Source organism: Castor canadensis, chromosome 3 (genome assembly GCF_047511655.1).
Source record: "Castor canadensis chromosome 3, mCasCan1.hap1v2, whole genome shotgun sequence".
In the NCBI taxonomy this organism is placed as follows: domain Eukaryota; kingdom Metazoa; phylum Chordata; class Mammalia; order Rodentia; family Castoridae; genus Castor; species Castor canadensis.
The window spans coordinates 135,037,762-135,043,761 of record NC_133388.1 but is presented as its reverse complement, the minus strand read 5'-3'; the positions used below and the strand labels follow the sequence as shown (position 1 = coordinate 135,043,761).

General features: G+C 43.1%; 1 protein-coding gene across 4 annotated transcripts in view; it reads left to right on the top strand.

Annotated features, from left to right (window-relative positions):
• The first annotated feature begins 1,420 nt into the window (after nt 1-1,420).
• The window catches only part of Eya1 (EYA transcriptional coactivator and phosphatase 1), a 308,539-nt gene continuing 303,959 nt past the window's right edge, over nt 1,421-6,000 (top strand). For all 4 annotated transcript variants that reach the window (XM_074068699.1, XM_074068698.1, XM_074068697.1 and 1 more), the window contains exons 1-2: nt 1,421-1,645; nt 5,086-5,261. The gene's annotated coding sequence lies outside the window, so the exon portion shown is untranslated. The remainder of the gene's footprint in view (nt 1,646-5,085; nt 5,262-6,000) is intronic.

Here is a 6,000-nt window from a genome sequence, read left to right as displayed (position 1 = left end):
AACATCTAACAGTTTAGGATCAAAAGTCAGTCTTTGTGTGGACTTCTAATTATTTCCTGTATGTTTATTGGTTTTATCTCAAAATCTATAATCCGTGGTCTTTGAAAGTAAAGGATTAGGTCTTGTTGCTCTAACTGCATAGTATCTAGCACAAGTCAACAGATCCTGGGTGACTGATAGAAACAACAGTAAAGCATGTGATTCTAGGTGATTTTCAAAGGGCGTGTACAATAATACCTGCTTCATGGAGTTTTCTATGCTTTCCAAGGTCCTTGCTTACCTTCTTTGATGTAATTGGGACTGGGAAGGGATTTCATTAAGAGAAATGAAAAGAGAAAAGCCAACATTTTAATGCTGAATAAGTGATGAGTCCCTGTAAGAGCAAATTATCGAGTTATTTGCATATCTTTGCTCCTGCTTGGATTCCCTAATCAAGTAAGAGGAAGTTCCGGTTGAAGGACTATCTCAGATTACTTGTCTGTGATGGCGGCTTCAGCCAGTGCTAAGATACTTTACAGGTTGAATCTAGACTCTCTAGTCCCCTGTAAGTCACAGATGCAGAGAAACTAAAGGGTTACAGAAACTTTCCCTTATTCTTCCAAAGGGTTCCTTTATTCAAAGAAAGGCAAAGACACTTAGTAAGAAGGACAGTGGGCTCTTCCTGAGCATTGAGTCCAGGCTTCCCTGCATGACTTTGGGATAATCCATTTACCACTCTTTGTCTCACCTGTAAGAAAAAGAGCACATACCTTTAAAGTTACTTTACAAATCATCTGAATCCCGGATGTTTTAATAGTTTCAGGTTGACTGCATATTCTTTGTATCTACCTAATCGACTAGGAAAAAAAATCACCAACTCACAACACCCATCGTACCTTTCAGGCCCCAGGCACACATAGCTTCCCCACTCACAGAGAAACCCCACCACTTGCCCCCTGTTTCTGAGGCCTCTCATTTAGTGAAGGCTGCAAGGCCCAGGCGTGGGAGGCACCGCGGGGCGTGGGCGGCAGGCCCGGGCGCGCAAGGGAACCGGGGCCCAGGGAAAAGGCTTTGGGTGGGGGGTGCTGACAAGAGCTGCGCGGGCCACCGCCGGCCTTGGTGTCGCTGCTCACTCAGGGTGTCACGGAGGGCGCCCCTCCACCCGGGGGCACAGGCGCGCTTTCCAAAAGAAAGAAGAAAAGCCACGGCGGGCTGGGATTTCTGGGAGCTGGAGCAGGGCTTCTGCCCTCCACACCGAGCCAGGCCCCCTCTTTCCGCGGCCCCTGCCTCGCCATTACCCATTTTCGGTTTGCTTTTGGAAGAACCGGTTCCTCAGCCCCGCGTCGCCAAGGCTGGGCCACGAGGAGGTCCCGTCGCCGTCCCGTGTCGCTGGCCACCCTCCCCGCGCGCCCTGTCGGGCCACCTTCGCACCGCGGTGGCCGCGAGCCCGCCCCTGTCCGGCCGCTCCGCCAGCTTTGGCCTCCAGTTGTGCTGTGGTGACGAGGAGACTTTGTTGTGAAACTAAATCTGACTCCCGGGCTCCGTGGCAGCGACCGAGAGCCGGGGGCGGCGGACGCCCTCAGCCCCAAGGGCACGAAGGGCGTCCGACCCCCGAGCGACCGCGGGGCCCCGAGGCCGCCTTTTCCGGGGACAGCACCGCTGGCAGGTACGCGAAGCCACCTAAAGGGCGCGACGCCGCGCGCAATAATGGGGGACGCCCGTGGGGCGAGCAGTTGGGAGGTGCCGCTGTCGCCCCCGTGCCAGGCGGTATTTGGGCGCTCGCTGCACGCTGAGGGATGTAGCTGGACCGGTTTTTTTACCCGTTGGGGAGGTGGTGACTAATTGGGACGTAGGGGACAGGGTGTGGGGGAGTCATTTTGGCCTTATTTGATGGTTGCTGTCTTAGACATGTGCTTGCATTCGAACTTCCGGTAATAGAAACATTTTTTTTTGAGGTGGGGGGACAGTGGGGACAATCTGATATTTATCTTTAGCGTTTACTCCTTCCTTTCAAGTAAAGTCGTTTGGTTGGTCCAAATCAAAGAAGCCAGTTACCAGAAGTAGTAGAAGAATCAGGCGTCAACAATGTTGAGGAATTACTACTTTAATGAATATAAGCAAGAAAAAATAAGCAAAAATCTTTGCTTTACCTGTCATGAGAGTTGGGGATGTGGGAGTAAAAATAATGCATGCTCTGTAAACAATTTTGCTTTCTTTATGTTAAGGCCCTCTTTTTGTTCTGGTAGCTAAACTAATGTTAGCTAAATTGTCCTATGAAATTCAAAGCTTTTTTAAAAAAAAGAAAAGGTGGCAGAGGGACTCAAATCTGGCAGGAAGTGTGAACTGACACACATTTAAAAGAATCAGTAGCAAGTGTCTACTCAGCACAGAGGATCTGGCTGAGTGAGAAGCTCAAGAATAGTGTAGGAACAGGCTGTCCATGTTGGCTGCAAAGGCATTCTTCCATCTTGGTCACAGTCCCTTGTGCCCCAAATGTCCCTTGTCTCTAGCACAAGCTGGTCATTCAGCCAATACTGGAAAATGTGCAGTGGTCCAGGCATCTTATTACATGGATAAAAATGGTTTCTGCCCTGAAGGAGCTGTCTGATGGACAATTGTGAATCAATGTGACTGGTGCTGAGATGGGAAAATACAAAAAGCAAAAAACAAAGCAGGTGTGCCAGGCATCCTGGAGGAGTGGACTGGATGAGTGTTGGACACTTTGGAGAAGTCTGGGTGGAAGGGGCATTGGCCTGGAGGGGAGTTGTTGATATGAGAGACATCTGGAAGTAGTCTGGTAGGTGAGGGGAGCTGCAGGTGAGCACAAGTGGCCTAGGGGAGAGAGTGATGGCTGGGATGGTAGCTAAACCCAGATTAGTAAAGGCCAGAGTAAAATCAGACTTGCTCCCTGCTCAGGAAACAGCATAGTCTAACATGTTCACCACTGGGAACATGTGATCACATGGAGAGAAAGCCAAAGAAATGCTAATTAAGAGAGTTTACAAGATAAGGACTACAAAAAAAATCCAATAGTGGGATTGTTTAGATGATTTAAAAAAATCAAGATGTTCACAAAATGTAACTAATGAGGAGGAGTGCTACAATAACAGTATTGTTGCACTCTTATCTTAGTTGTCTGAAAAGTTGCTTCTAAAAGTATCTAATTATCCCTAAACAATTGGCTTACATCATCTAGTTAATAATTGTTGGGTGTAAATATAAACAATTAAGTATACTGCATTATGGTTTCATGACCTTTCATTCTTTACAAGGTGCGTGTTATCCACTTACCTGAATTTATTGAGCAGGTACTATGTACAGCACGCATTGCTGATGTGCTTCATCCTATAAGGTGGTATTAACATCACTGATGTTAGTACCATCACTGATGAACTAACAAGCTCACAGGCTTTTTCCAAGACTATGGAATTGATAGGTGCCAGCATTACAAGTCAAGTGCTTACTCTCCGACCCTAAGTCTTCAGTAGTCTTTTTCCTTGCCCTTCTATTTATTAGAACTGGATCTATTTATGGCTTTATTTCCTTCAGCATGTCTATCAGTAACAAAGAAAGCTAAACTAATGATTTTTAGGTTGCCATCTTAAAAGGGCTGGAATAGGTATCTCATAGAATCACAAGTCAAAGAGAATCTGAGTGAGCTTGACTGATAGGCAGAAAGGAACAAGATGAGAATTTCACAGGGATGAGTCAATTCCTCACTGTGGCAGAGAGGAATTACAACTTGAAAATGGGTAGTTTGCAGAAGACCAGAGTGTTCCTAAGCTCAGTAAATACCAGCAGTGGTCAGATTCAGATACCATTGATCAACAGGTGTGTCCTGGAAAGGAGAATCAGAAAGTTAAGTAACTCATTAAAAAAAAAAAAAGATATATAATAAGGTTTTGGGCCTAGAGAAGAGAGCTATTAGGGGTTATCACTGGAATCTCCAAATACTTCAAGGAATTTTTTGGGCTAGGAAGATGTTGAAATATGTTTATATTGGTTCAGAAGAAAAATCGACCCAACAGAAGAGGGTTTGGATAGGTCATTTTCAGGTTAGTATAAGGAAAAACCTAAAAGTGAAACATTTTAGCTCTGCACCAGGTGGCTTGACAAGCTGGGGGAATTTCTGTTCCCAGAAGTGTTCACACAGAATCAGCCTGGCTATCTGCCAGGGATGTTTCAGAGGATTCCTACCCTAGCTGGAAATGTGGATTCCTTGACTTCCTTCTGAGGCTCTGTCAATACCGCATACTACGTATATTTCGGTTATACTTGCCACCAACTAAGTGCTTTCTCATGGAACTAAGGACCGATTTCTTAAATCTTTTTTAGTTTTGCTCTCAGGTATGTTGTCCTTTGGTTTTAAGGAAAGAGTAAAATTCAAAGAAACACTGAGTCAACCCTTTTTCTGACAGCTGGATGCTTTCTTCTTTGCTGTCCTTTCAGTTTTGAGTTTTTGGCCTTTGAAATTGCAGTTACCTACTTAGTCCATCAGGCAATCCTCACTCTGATCAACCAGCAACTAAAAATAAGAATCAGCATCCAGGAAATAAGAGGATCATTTTACTAAACCATAGATGTGATTGTCTAGATATGGTATTGGAAGGCATTTGTTTTCTCGTTCTTCTAAAACTGCCCCATGTAATATACATTGATTCTAAGATCTAATGATGAACTTGGGTTCCCCTCCATGAAATATATTATCTAATGAGCTGGATTTTAAAAGTCCATGCCTATATCCATTATTGAAATTGCTTTTGAATTTTAGCAGCAAAAGAGTAGCATAAGAGTCTGAGCAATAAATTCGCTTTCATCTTATTTTTACAAATAAAATCGCATTTTGATTCTTCTGAACTACTGTGGGTTCTGCACAAACCAGGTGCTTTATGAATCTGACCGGGAGTATTATAGAATGCCAGACTATTCTGATTTTAGTGGGATCATATCAGTTATAAACAAATCAATTGAACTGTAATCTTAAAGAGGCTTGTATGTATTCTAATTCTCACCCCTTAAACCAAGGATATGTTTTTAGTCTTCTGCATTTCTACACCTAAATATGAACATTGTTGGTTGTTGAATCCAGGTACTTTATTCAAACAGGAGCAAATGTCACCCACATTAGAGAGGAGAATTGGTGAATGATCATCTCAGCAAAGATCAGCGCTAACATGTTTGAATTGGAGATGAAAGTGCTAGATTATCGTGAAGGAGGCAATCACTATTAAAACGTGCTTCCTTGGTGGTACTGGAAAACAGGGTGACAACTCATAGAAAATGTAAGTTGTGGCATATTTTTTTCAAATTTTAACATTATTAAGTATACAGCTTAATGGGTTTTGACAATTAGATATTCTGTTGTAGCTACTACCCTCAAAATACATCCCCAACAGTCCCCCCTCTGACATTTGCATCAGTTCCCCAACCCTGGGCTCCAAGTAGCCAATGTTATGCTCTCCATTTTGGAGAGCAGTTTTTGTGGTATGTTTTTAATATCCTCAGGTATTTTTGTTTGGTGTTAGATCTTTCTATATAAAGGAGTAGTGTTTTCCTTTCTAGAAAGTAGGACAATTCATCATTGAAACATAACTGTTAATTGGAGCCATTTTTTTTTTTTTTTTGCCATCCAGCAGTTATTCTGGAGCATTAAAAAAACAAAACAAAAACACTGAAACTACTCTCTTAATAGGCTGAGCAACTATTTCTGTGATACATTGTATACAACTGCATGGTGAAGATTAAACTCAGTAGATGCAGCAAATCAATACACCATTTAGTGAAATTTTGGATGTTATGTGTGCTTTAGATTATTTTTTCTTGGATGTCCGGATTTCCTCATTACATATAGGATTTTTAGGCCTATGATTGTCAAGCAGTGTGCTACAACACAACACTGTTTCTCAAATCCCTCATGAGTGTGCCACCAATCACAGTCAGCAAGCATTTATTTACTTTTGTTAACATTGATAATGGAATGCTACATTAAATTAATTTGTAGGCCTGATGTTCTTGAAAACA